The sequence below is a fragment of the Ornithodoros turicata genome, chromosome 3, assembly GCF_037126465.1.
Source record: "Ornithodoros turicata isolate Travis chromosome 3, ASM3712646v1, whole genome shotgun sequence".
Classification (NCBI taxonomy): domain Eukaryota; kingdom Metazoa; phylum Arthropoda; class Arachnida; order Ixodida; family Argasidae; genus Ornithodoros; species Ornithodoros turicata.
This window is the reverse complement of record NC_088203.1, coordinates 20,768,600-20,782,284: the sequence shown is the minus strand read 5'-3', so window position 1 is coordinate 20,782,284 and position 13,685 is coordinate 20,768,600. Positions and strand designations below refer to the sequence as shown.

Below are 13,685 nucleotides of genomic sequence, written 5' to 3'. Positions count from 1 at the left end.
CTTACTTCCTCTCCATTAAAGTGAAGAAAGATAACGCAGGGTGTGGGGCGGCTGCAGAGCAGGGAGAGCGTAGAAAAAAAGACAAAGGGAATAACAACAGGGAGCGTGTTCAAGCGTCCAAGTGCCGTTTAATAGCTGCTGCAGGAGCGCGAAACTCGAAGCGCCCCAGAAGGAGTAAGATAGCAGCTACTTATCGTGCCAAATGGGGTAGAGTATCGCCTCTGACGACGAAACTTCCCAATCATAACCATTAAAATGAAGTCGTCGTTGTTTCGTGTCAGGAGTGGCGTACGTAGTACCCATTCCCGCTCTGGGGACCTCATTCTCTCTGAGTTTGAGTTGCAGGCCTATACAACAGTGGATGTACACGCGACACTTATGTCGCATCTGTTTCCCCTGTACAAAAAAATTTCAAATGTTAAGCTAGCACGTCGACGTTGGTTGGCCAGCGAACTATATTACCGTGGCGAGATGACTTGCGTCTTAAGTAGCGCAGGACGTGGGGCTCTGGACATGTAATTCCGTATTCCTTCATCCATGCTGCGAGAAGGAAGGGTTCTCGGTACCTTTTGAGTCCCCCGTGAGATATTGGGCTCTCCACAGGACCATTTCAGAAAGTAGGAAAGTGCTCGCTAAGTCGGGAGGTCCGTAATGAATTCACGCTGCAAGGTAGGCAATTAGGCGACGGCGGCCATTCCGGGGTTGCTGATGAAGTCGTCATAATGGAAACTGCGCCGCGACATTCGCTGTGGTTTACGACTTTCCGGCACGAAATGCAAACGGTAATAGCCATCTGGAAAGAATACACACTGATACAGTGTTATATGATACTTAACTTTCGCTACGGGTTTTTTCTGAGCTCATTGTCGCGTGCTTAGTGCCTGCACTGGCACTTCAATTTTCGTGTGGAAGAGGCATAACGACAGTTTGCCTGTGCGCGGGGGAGAGAGCAAAGTTTGGAAAAACCACGTGACAAAACGTTCTGTCCACTCAAAAAGGCTGTAATAAGGGGCTAAACCAGCCTGGTTTCCTGCATGCGTTCGCAGAAGAAACCGCATGCGCCTTTCAAACTTAGCTGTTTGCTATTACCCTCTGGTTTGGGGGAAGAAGCAATGTAGTTGCCCCACGTAAAGTAGAGGAGAGGGGGAAACAACGGAGCTGCGCCGACAGCTGACGTACTTGCACAGCGTATTGTGAGTGGTAGCTAGAATGGAAATATGTTGTGCTCTCTTCCGTGATAAGGATCAATGTATTCCTGATGGAGCGCGAGTGGAAAGAGGACCTCGTGGTACGCCCACGTACCACTGTTAAATGTCATCTTATGAAATGTTAAATGCTCATTGATGAACATTACATAACTCAGGAGGCAAAAGTAATGTAGCACAAGCTAAGACGCATATTCTTTACAATAAGAAACATCGAATGTTTGGTTAACCTTTATAAAGTAAAACAAATACATTTTCGTCGCAAACAATAATAAATAACATACTCATGACACATACAACATACAATGAACCCATCGTGTAATGGAAGTGATGGAATACTTGAGAAGTTAGAAGAAATTGCAACGGCAACGACACATGTACGGGCGCCCGAAGGACAGAACCGGAAGATCTGCTCCATGAAGCTACCGCATTGAAACGCTTGGGCCGTATGCAAAAAGATAGAGCCAGCGTTTCCATATTTTTGCTTCCCGTTCGTGCGGAATGTTTTACCATTAATCATGTCACTCTCCCATAAACGGTACCTGCACAACCTCTTGCTTATGAATCGCTAGCATAGTCAACGAAAAAGACGTCAACTTTCATCGTAAACCGGGAACGCGTAGTTGTAAAGCAGCGCCACCGTTTATCGCCACTGCACTCGTAAATATTGGCCTTCTTCCTGCTAATATATGCTAACTTAGCGTGCGAAACGACCACCATCATTCGCGGCCTGCTGCGTGAACGAATGCACGGGCGATGAAAGCAAGCGAAGTGGAAATGGTTTTGTGTGCCCAGGATGCGCCCTCTGGCGTGATCCACGATGTTTAGTGTGCGAAAATGGCCCTACTCTGCAATGTATGGGCTCCTTTGAACGACTCCACTCTGCAGAACGACGGCGCGTGGCAGAAAATTCGGTTAACTTCGTGACCACGGGTAGTTGCGGAGGTGAAACTTTTTTGGATATTCGTTTGCGCTATTTGAGTTGAATGCGGAACATGGGCATGTGGTGAATACGTTCGAATGGATAGAGGGGACCAGGGAGATAATATTTAAATATCTGTGTTTTGGTTGCAGCGTGTTGAGCACAGGATTGATGGACCTCTACCATACATTTGAACAGCAAGCCTTCATCGTGAGCAGCTTCATTTCTTCTTTCTCGCGTTCGAACGTGGGGTCATTTATGTTCAGTCGCATGGGATCTGTTACCGTTCAGGTATAGTTATAATCATGAGTTATATACATAATATTACATCCACAGATATGTGAACTTTGTATTAAAAAGCGACGCTTAATATGTAGCAACCGTTCACGTTCACATCGGTTCTAGGTCACTGGCCCAAAGTCATTCACCAGCACCACGTGCTGCTTTTTTTTCTTCGCGGAAGTTTAAGGTGCACTAGTCTCGTTTACGCTCTGTAGTAGAATTGGGATCATATTGCGACCTTGGCCGCCAGGCTGAGAAGCTCAGGAGGGCTTCATGCATTACGAAGGGCAAGGATGTAATGTAATAGACCTCTCCCTGTTTGTAAACAAATGACGTGGTAGTGTTCGAAAGCGCCACCAATTTGGTAGAGCTGAACTACGCTCAAAGCTAGGGGCGAACAAGGTCGTGCCCGAAAGCCACGGTCTTGAGGAGATTACGATGGTCTCTGAAAGGGACGCGACCTTCGGTCCCACTTTTCTTTCAATAGTATCCATTAAAAGGCCCATTCCTGGAACCCCACCTCCCCTTCCGATTTGTTTCGGTTTCAGTCTGCCTACCAACGTTAGGATGACGTTTCTCGGGTAGAGATCTATTATGGGCACTAAGTGCGAAAATTTCTCTGAGGGATATGAAAGATTCCTTCATCATGCCAATAATGTAAAAGGAACGAGATTCGCCCGTTGCGCCGTTTGTAAGTAAAACATGAATAAAGGTGACAATGAGGCTTGTTCACATGACGTCACGCGCAGCCTTTGAGTGCCTTCGAGCCACGTGACATAGGAAAACATGGGGATGCGTCACAGGCGTCTTACTGCGGGCCGAATGAAGCAACAGGTGTGCTTTTTGCAATTTCCTCTCGTGATTGCACGCATACTGCACCAACGCCGCACGGCATACCCTCCTACTATGACACCAGGGCGGCAATATGTTTTCCAATGTCACGTGACCAACCGTGACGTCAATGGGAGGTGGCCGGGCTAACAATGGGAGGTGATGGTTATGCATTGCGCTGCAGTTTAGTCGTTTAATGTGGATCATCGGAGCTCAATTATTGCTCGTAGGAGAGCAACGGGGTGTCAGTCCACTCTGCCGAATTCTTCGGGATATGGCATCTCGCAACACCGGCCGTGTTATGTTCAGTACGGCTGCGACTGCATAGCTTGCCTTGAAATTGCCATAGTACACACTTAATATAACACTGCATATTACTACTTCAGTAGCAGGGTTTTTAGGAAACCTGCAAAAATGTGCGGCCCCTATTAATTCTAATAGATGTCCTATAGACATGCATGTGCTTTGAACATCTACTGGATGTCACAAACGTCCAGTAGTTACGTCCATTAGACGTACTTAGAGGTGTGGATGGGTTTTACATGTTAATAATACATCCAAGAAACATCCAGTGGATGAAATGGATATCTTTTAGACGTGCACAACGTCCAGGACTACTCGTCCTATGGAAGTTCATAAGACGTTTCTGGTTATCTGGGGTAATTTCTTTGATGGCTTCACACAACCGATACAGCACTTGGACATAACAGGCTGCTGTTATCGTAGTTGTGGGTAGTAGACTAGTAGGTAACCAACCAGGGTACACCATCGTACCCCCTCCCCCCCCTCCCCCACAATGTCGCAATGGTCGTCCCCTCAGGGGCCGTCTTGAATTTAACGGATCGAGGAGAATTCTTGTGCATTTAGGTCACGCTCTCTTGCATGCCCGTGGGGCCACAATGGTAGATCCAGGTTTCATACCCCATCACCATCCACCCGTAAAAGCAGCTCTTAACAGCGCCCATCATGGATAACATTTTATAACAACATTCCAGTGGATTTTTCTTAACTTGAAGTGTAAACATTCTGGGTACCCCACGCGAACGAAGCTTTACCAAGCATACGAGCTGTACCAAGCTGTACCAAGCTGTACCAAGCAACGAAGCATACCAAAATGTTCGTCCAAGATCTTTGCCATAGACCCAGTGCTAGCGCACAGTTCCGTAGTTACCTGAAAAACGGTCACACACCTATTGGTCACTCATAAGTCATGACCATGTCTTCCGTTTTGCGGTACGTTTCCGCAGTGGTGACTTCAACTGGGCGACCAGCCCGCGGGTCGTCTTCAAAGATTCCAACATGTCTAAACAAAGCTGCCCACCTTTGACAGTCGGATAAGACAGTGCACAGTCCCGGTACGCATTTCTCATGCGGTCATGAATACTTGGTGGCGCAGCTCCCTCGTTTGTAAAAAATTTCGATGACAGTACGATCCTTGATGCTGTCCTGTGTTTGAGCATTGCCACATAGCGGCCTTATACGCGGGGCGACGCGCCATCGAATGAGAGAGGAGAGCCACCTGGCTCGAAACTATTACATAGAAGTACGATGCAATATACATGCAATACTGCAATATCGTCTGTCTATTGCTTCATAGTTAGGCTTAGAACTTATTGAACGCCCTCGTATACAGCAGGCGTCTATTGTCACACTTTCGGGCACGTGTTCCATAAATACCATATTGCTGTGTTCTCCATAGGGTACTTCTGTAGCTTCTTTTTAGAGGCCGCTACGTTGCTAGGAAGCGCAGCGCTGTCTTGTAGGATATCATGATGGTCACGTGTACATTCGTCATCGACAATCGACCAAGTGAAGTCGGCCCAAGAGGCATGATGTCCCCGAGTAACATGGCGCCATGGCGGTGGTGGTGGTGTTAATCGAACCGTTTGTCGCAGCGGCCACGCTCAGCCGGGCAACATTTCGACTATCGCGGGGAGGATCGTGCGACCTGTGCCGACTTCACAGAGAACTGTGTCAACATTTGCTTTAAAGCGTCTTAGGAAAACCCTGGTAAACCCTGTGGCACCTGTATTCGAACACGGGTCACCTCCCAGAGTCGGCATGGAACGCCGCGTCGGCAGGCAGGTCGCACGGCGCAATAAAACGGCACAACCAAGCAACCACCGTGGCTACCTTGGTTGTCTTTCGTGTTCAAACAGGCGAGAGAAGTCTCTTTTGCGGAACCTTTCATTAAAAGAATAAAGGAAATATATGCATATATATAGAAAGATGATGAATTTCAGAAGATGTGGCTTTCAGCAGTTCAGTAGGAAATTCAGCAGTTATACGCGCTGTAAAAAAACAAAGAAAAAAATCAAACGTTGTTGTACTTAAACATGTGCTATGTAGTGCAGTGTAGGCCTATATCTGCATGTACTACCGGACCCCCGCCAGAAAAAAGAAGAAGAATACAAGACATGCACTCAGACAAAATTCGCAGCCGTATTTGGACTCTGGAAACATTAATGTTCCTACGTCGCACAGTTCTAATATACAACCTTAATATTGGTGGAAATGCTATCTGGTGACACTTGGTAGCAGGGTACAAGTTGCTTAGACACCCCGTCTTCCGCGAGAGACGTTAAATACTGGGTGCCGTGTTGTAAGCTTTCAACGCGCGTTAAAGCACCCTCAGTCAAAGCAATCCACAGACCGACCGCTGTGGCGTCGCTCATGATCCCAGTTGTGTCGCGACGTAACCCCCCCCCCCCCCCCATTATTATACTATATGGTGACAAAAATTGTCATCACAGGAAAGTACCTGTTGGCTCATGTGCTTCATGGCTAGCTAATAAAAAGCCATCGATTCGTTCACAGGCAGAGTTTAGTAAACTATATTACGCAATCTTACTTCAAGAAAGAAAGAAAAAAAAAAGGTAAATTGGGGGGGGGGGGAGCCCAATTGCAGTTAGTCCCCATTTTAGTAACATCACCTTAAAATTCACTCCTCAACACTGCAAATAATCCCTGACTTTCCATAAACTTCCGTGCATTTAATCTCGGCATCTCTTTGTGACCAAGCATCCACTCCGCAAAAGGTCTGAAATTACTCCTTTTTGTCAGACTACTGTTAGTGTCGTTTGGTAATATAGGTTACTCAGAGAAATCATTCCTAGCCTCGAAGCGCTCAAACTTTCGTAATGGACTCCAAGAGAGTTTAGACCATTATTCTCGAAATTATCCAGTCCTACAGAATCTGTTACGGTTAATGAAGTCTAGATCGAAGTCTCCTGCGCCATTCCCCGAATTGCACTTGCAATGTTTCCGCGGGCTTCTCGATAAAGCCCGCGTTCCACTGGTCAACTGCGAGCTATCCAGCGTTCGTCGTTTGAGAGGCGTGCTTTGGATATTTGCATGTATTTGCATGTTATTAGCATAAAACTCAAGGCGGCGTTGGCTCCGCATGAGAGAGGAGTCCGGCCAGTATTCGATTGAATTTGAATCAGAGCGCAGACGTTTTTACACAAAATACAAAGTCCTTCCTTTGCAGCGAACGGTCTTCCTGTGAACGGTGAAGTGCAATGCGTATATGTGCTTTGCATTTGGTTAATTTATGAGAAGCTGCAAAAGTTTTGTTTATGCTTGGCTATTCTCGCGTAGAGACAACGGACAAGTTGCTCATTAGCGCCATGAATTATTCAATTTTCGGTTTGGCAGCCTAATGGTCTTGTGTTGGAGGGATGAGTATTGTGTTGGTTTTCAGCAGAATTTAAGTATGTTCAGAAATCATATGCAACACACTAAATATATGGCTCCGTTTCGTACGTTGCAGCCCATCGATTCGACACGCAAAGTCCCACATTCCTCATTTGAACGATTTTTTTGAGTGTTGGATTTTTAAAAGTGCGATTGTTTTTCGAGACCACCGATGACGGTGGCGCCAAAGAGCGCTGAGAGGCGTGCGCATACAGACGGGAAGTGACGTTTTATCTGTGCACGCTTGCCGGAAGTACTACCCGAAGTTCACCGTAACGAAGACTGTTCCTTGGTGGTGAGCACCATCTATACAACCACCTACGTCGTCACGGAAACGGAAAAGTGTGCACTTCCTTTGTCCACGGCAAGACGTCACTCCAAAAACGGATGAGGAGGTGAGGACTTGAGAGCGACGGAGGAGCTCGCCCAGCGCGTGACCTTCGGAGTGAAAGAGCTTCGTAGCTCGGGATCGTAGAAACGCAGCGTTTCGATGTGCATATTTGGTAGACATAAATCAATATTTACAACGCCATTTCTTCAAAAGTTTGGAAATGGTTTCACGACCCTTTAATATGGGGACGCAAGTTAAAAGAGGACTCCTGCCAACCCATACGGCAGGATAGCAATAATTAGGTCCTTCTGATCACTTCCGAGATAATGAGAATAATTATGTATTCCTGCGTTCCAACAGTGCCTCAAATGTTCTCGACAGTAAAATGTAATAGTGGCATGAAATACGATTGAATTAAGCGCGAATGTGAGTGTTCATTTCGCTGTACGTTTTTAAATGCAAATTCAACGAAAGCCTTTCATTTTGTCTATTCCCCGCACCATTCTCGATTCCGACAAAGAGGATCACAGCGACAACCAGATACAGATAGCACACATTAGATGAATGAATAATAGACTAGATTACTTATGTATCCCGCAAGTACATCACGACGCAGGCGATCGGACGACTTGCCCGACTGTGCTTTCATCATTCAACAGAATAGCTTCCAAACTTATAGTTTTTAAGTGATTTGAGCAGTTCGTGGGCGTAATCGAACTACCACACTTGAAGTACCATAAACGATTTAACCCGTAAATTGTTTGTTCTTTTTCAGTACAGTTCGGCGAACTATAATAATCACTGCTTCTTTGCAAAAAGAAAAAAGAACAGAAAGAAAGAACAAAACACACACACAGACACACACAGAGAAGAGGGTATATTAATCACCATCATGCTGAAGTTTCAAAATTGGTACTTATATGTGAACATGCCGTTCATTCCTCCTCGTAATAAAGTCCTCGTAATAAAGTTGTTGTTTGCCGTTCATCACAATTAATGTTAAGGCAGGGTCTTATGGGACGAGAGTCGCCGATATTTCGAACAGTGAATGCTCTTCTTCTGGGTACCATCCTCAACATTGGCATATGGTATTTAAAGGGTTAGAGATGACGTGCTAAAGGGGTCATGGCTATTATAGGTTCGCTGGATATCCTATCATTCTACGTTCGGTGTCGTAAAAGTCTTGTTGGATTTCCCCCTTCCACGCGTGCTCTTGACCTATAACACCCACGCCCATAACACGTAGTCTGTAGCCCTTTAGGCACCATGCCGGAGAAGAGTCTCCGTTTGAAATATCGGCGGCTCTCCTTTTGAGGCTGCTCACTTATTCTTCGATGTTCATTACGTAACTTTCCGACGACTTACCAAGCGCCCACATTCAACTAGCGCGATTGAGCCAACATCTCCATATTTTTCTTTGTTACACCAACCAACCAACTAGCGGGACACGCACTCCGTCTCTTCGCATTCTCTCCCACATTTCTTCTCATACACACACATGTGCATACAACACAAGTACGAGGCAGAGGCATCTGGTGATCGAAAGTAACTCTTCTGAGGCTGAAACACACAAACAGGGGAACACAACAAACGTATCAGCCTCATAACAGATACTTTCCATCATGTTCATTGCGTAAGTGCGTTTCGACGGCTACACTGTATAGATACCGTATACATAGCACTGTATAGACATAGAACCATAACGACACAAGGCCGACAGCTTCAATGTTGGCACCACCAGGCCCACAAAACTGTTTTAACCTGCATTTATCTTTGCAAGGAAATAGAGCTCCATAGAAACCGCCGCGAACGGACGACTATTCACGGACTAAGTATAGGATGTAGCAGGCTAGCTGGTGTACGGTAAACCGTCGGTTTATGAAGGCTCGATTTACGAGTTACTCCGCTTTATGAACGATTTTTCCATGAACGTTAACCGTTCGTACAGCCTCATTGAACGAAAGGGAAGCAATCGGGGAGATATTGCAGCTTCCAGTCTCCTATAGATTGCAACTACTCCCCATGTTAGTCCTCTTACCCTGAAATTTACTCCCCAGGACTACAAATAGCCACTATACACCTCGTAAATAGTCCCTTGAATACAACAAGTTGCGTATATGTGCTCTTCGTTGATTTTACGGAGCAGGGCTACATAATTAAGCAATTCTCTGCACACCGAGTGAGAAATAGGTAACGGTTTTTCGTTGGCAAACTCTTTCCAGGAGCGACACTGCCCCGCGACTGTTGGACCGTATTCCAAGGCATGGTCCGCCAAGGACAGGTCGCCACTAGGGTGGGTTAGTAGTTCCGTCAGCAAACACTCTGGGTCGCGACTCTCTGGGATGTAAGACATCAGCCAGCGTACAATTTCTGCAGTGTCGAAGGTATTTCTCCCGCACCTCAGCACATATGTCCGACAATAAATCAGAATGTGTTCGATAGTTTCGCTCAACTGGCAGTGTACGTGATATGCGTTATCCATTGAGTCAACATCGTATAATTGTAATTTAGTGGAAGCACATCCTGTTCGCAGCCTGAAGATTAGTGTCTGTATGTTCCGTTGGAAGCCCCGGAAGTCCTTTCAAGGGGAGATCTAGTGAATGATTTTGCAGAATCCCCCTGGTCCTAGGGGACTGTGCTTGTACGAGTTCATTAAGAGGCAGTCCACCTGTACACCACCTGGTAGAGTACAGGGAAGCTCTGCAAATGACTATTACTGATTCTGCGAATGATTCAGTGCATTCCATTTTAGCTTCCACACTCTAAGAAAAAATGAGTAAAATGGGGTGTAATAGCAGTTTCTACTCCGCTAGACTGCAATTACTCCCCTAACTCCGAAATTTACTCCCCAGGACTGCAAATAGCCACCGAACTTCGTAAAAGGTCTACTGAATGGAACACTCTACGTAAATATGTGCTCTTGAATTTGATGCAGTAGGGCTATAACTTGGCTATTATTTTCCACCCACACAGCAAGTAATTTTCCACCCACACAGAGGGGAAAAAAAGCTAGAGGTTGTTTCTAGCGAAATTGTGCCATATGCATGTCGCAAGATTTTATATCACTCGACATGTCACAGCTGACGGTTTAATTCAAAGTATCATCATACATGCACACGAATTATGTGCCTGGAGAGAGAGAGAAATACATGATGACGACGATATGGGGATGGGGATATGTGCCTGGGACTCTTAGAACGGAGCGTGAAATCCAGTCTCCACTTTGTGACATTCATTTAGTCCCGTGCATTTACTCCCGAAAGGGACTAATTTTTGTGGCAATGTATTTAGTCCTCAAAAGGACTAAAATTACTTTTTTTTTCTTATACTGCACTTCTTCTCTGTAGGGTAGGATACACTCAAGGCTGGTGAAGGTTTTTGAAGTCTAAGTTCAACCCGACAAGTTTATTCGAACTGGACAACACATAACTTGTTATCGGTTGTTGTCGTGTGATTTTTAACTTATATAAAGCGTCGGTAACATACAGCTCAGACATGAAGATAACGCCTTTAAAAATTCATATCTCGTTCTAATTTACTCTCTAGTTTCCCTTTCTTCACTATCGCTGATTGAACAACCGTAGTAGCTCACGAAGATTTTCGTTCAAATGATCTCATAAATGTTCCAGTTCATAAATGACGTTCTAATTTGCGTGGCTCAATTATGCATTTATCTCGATCCCGTTCAACCTGTTTATACCACGACGACATGCCCCAACCTTTTTATATCAAGCCTGAAATGTATCTATATTCTAAACGCCTCACACGCGATTTGCTTATTCATACAACGATGTGTCAGAAACAACGTAGAAAAAATCAAAAATACATTAGCAATCTTCCGCGCACTTCCCAGTTCCGCATGGACAACAACAACAACAACAACTTTATTTGATGATGGTGACTGGGGAGTTTCACTGTTCCGCATAGACATCGGTACACATAGCAGAAACCCCGAGCAGCAGGCATCGGTGGCACTGCGCTGTCTTACTTCGAAGCAGTTCATCTCGGGACTTAAACCATTGCCGTCATCAATTCCAAGAGGATAACAAGTCGCCTTCATCATCCGTCTTCATCTAAGACAGGCGTAATTGTACGCAACTCCATTATGGGGCGCAAATCAAATCTAACGGGCAACACGCCCCCTCGTCGAGAAGAAACCGCCTACAAGACAAACAACCCATCCGTTCTGTCGACATAAGCTTCGCAACTGTACCACACTTCGCGCCGACTTGCTGTTGATAACGAAGGATAAATGTAATTGCCCGAGCTCATAGAGCGCACATGAGAACACAGAGAGGTGAGCGCACGCTTCACGAGTCTGCCTAAATTGCTGTATGTTCACGGCGTGCGAACATGTAAGTACGAGGGGTTCTGGACGAGTGTTACGATATTTAGTTCCAGTTATCAGTATGTACCCCAGAGGGTTCCTCAAGCGCAAGACCATTTCACGTCGAGATACGTAGTGATTTGAAAGTTGGACTCACCATACTTGAAACCATGCGTAAATTATGACCGCTCGGAGCACACAAATTCCGGATTCGTTGAAACGATGTCACACTGCACGGCACACTGGTCAGATCGTTGCAAAAAAATGTCACACGACGAAAGTTCCAATCGCTTCCGAAGCCGGTCGTGCCGCTGGCTGCCCTGCCTTCCCAGCATCCCTTTCTCCATCCTCATCCTTTTTTCCCTCCTTATTTTTTACCGACCCTTTCCCTCTTACATCCCTTTCTAGCCACGAGGGTTGTGCGAGAGGTTTATTTACTTCTGCTACCCAAACCCAGCACTCTGGCGCCGCTCACGGTTGCAGCGCCACCGCAGCGGGGTTCGATTGTTCGTGTGCGCAGTGTCGCCGCGCTTTGATTGGAGGTCGTTATGGTAACGCATTTCAAGCCGGCTGTGGGTGCGTGGCGCCGCGTAGAGTCATGCCGAAGACTCAGCGAGCCGAGCAGTGTGCAAAGAGCGAGGATAGCGGGAACATTCGTGGAGCATTTCCATTTCCTCGTCTGCGTATCATGAAGGTGCTACGAGGACACACGTGGTTAACACACGATTAATTAGGCTCCTTTTTCAAGAGGCATTGCCTTAATCAACGAACTGGTCCCAAACTTCGTCGTGCTCTCCATCGGGGAAGTTCATCCAAGAGCTGTGAAAAGTGATACCGTTCAGCGTCGAACGCGAGCTATGTGAATGCTTATGTGATTGGATTTGATTTATAAATAGATTTTTTGCAAGACACGCTCTATGAACAGGGAGTGAAGTTAAGTTGTCGGTTCGTCCGTCTTTGTCGGTCCTGCTGACGGACGAAATTACGGGCCCGGGGGATGATTCCGGATGGTTCCTGCCCGGGCCCCCGTCCTCACATCTCCTGCGCTGCTTGCAGCCGTCGGGCTTTTGGTCTGACGGACCTCCTGAAGAGGACCAGACCCCGCGGCTCCATCCCCGCCTGATATCGTAGCCGTTTTCAGAACAAAAATCCGTTCAGTAGATCGTCCGCAAAAAATCGTGAAGGAACACCATTTTTTCTTTGTTTTGTTCATTGCGCATCTCCGGAGACCCGTTTTTGCTTCACCCCAATGTGAGAGGGTGAAAGAGCACACTGTCGGCTCTTGCGGCCTGGAAAAAGATAAAAATAAAGGAAACAGACAATTGAACCCAAGATAAGGGCAGTTCCGATAGCGTACGTCTGTCTGTTTCCCGAAATTAAAGCTCATCTTCGACGCATGAGGCGGCACTGTGCTCCTTCACCCTCTCACATTGGGGGTGAAGGAAAGACGCCTCTCCGAAGATGCGCAATGAACCAAATTAGGAAAGAAATGGTGTTCCTTCGCGAATTTTTTGCGGACGATCTACCCAACGGATTTTTGTTCTGAAAACGGCAACGATATCAAGTGACCGAAAGGAACAGGAACAGATGTTCTCATTGGGACAACTTCGTAGCTTTTATAATTAAAAAGTTAATTATTGAAACTTAATTAAGACATCGTCTTAGGAGTTTGCTAATGCCCTCCTAAGAAGTGCCCTTCAGCATATGCTATATTGCAATTGATTTCATATCGGAAAAAGTGATATATATATATATATTTAAAAAATATGTCCACACTTTGCTTGGACACCCTGTATATATATAAACGTACATATACTCATGTACATCGACATCTGGGGGTACCGAGCCTCCAACTGAGGGGGGTGGGGTATATTTATGGAACCATATTTGTGGGCACGTGCAGTGGTAGCCGGGCTGTATTGGGCAGTCTCAGAGATTTCACCGGGTTGTTGCAAAAAAACAGGGGGTAGGGAAATTTCAGATTGGTTTGTGTTTATGTCAAGCCGCTGCATTTTGTCATTACAAGAGGACGTCTTCAGGCATTTGTTGTGTCTTTATCTTATAGGTAGTTCAGAAGGGAATATTAGTTAG

The 13,685-nt window shown here is 46.0% G+C and overlaps 1 protein-coding gene across 2 annotated transcripts in view; it reads right to left on the bottom strand.

Moving 5' to 3' along the window:
- The window catches only part of LOC135388268 (uncharacterized), a 543,978-nt gene that overhangs the window by 227,767 nt on the left and 302,526 nt on the right, over positions 1-13,685 (bottom strand). The window contains exon 1 of one of the 2 annotated variants that reach the window (XM_064617698.1): positions 11,752-11,975. The exons of the other annotated variant lie outside the window; for it this stretch is intronic. The gene's annotated coding sequence lies outside the window, so the exon portion shown is untranslated. Of the gene's footprint in view, positions 1-11,751; positions 11,976-13,685 lie in introns of those variants that run through there. 2 annotated transcript variants of the gene reach the window in all.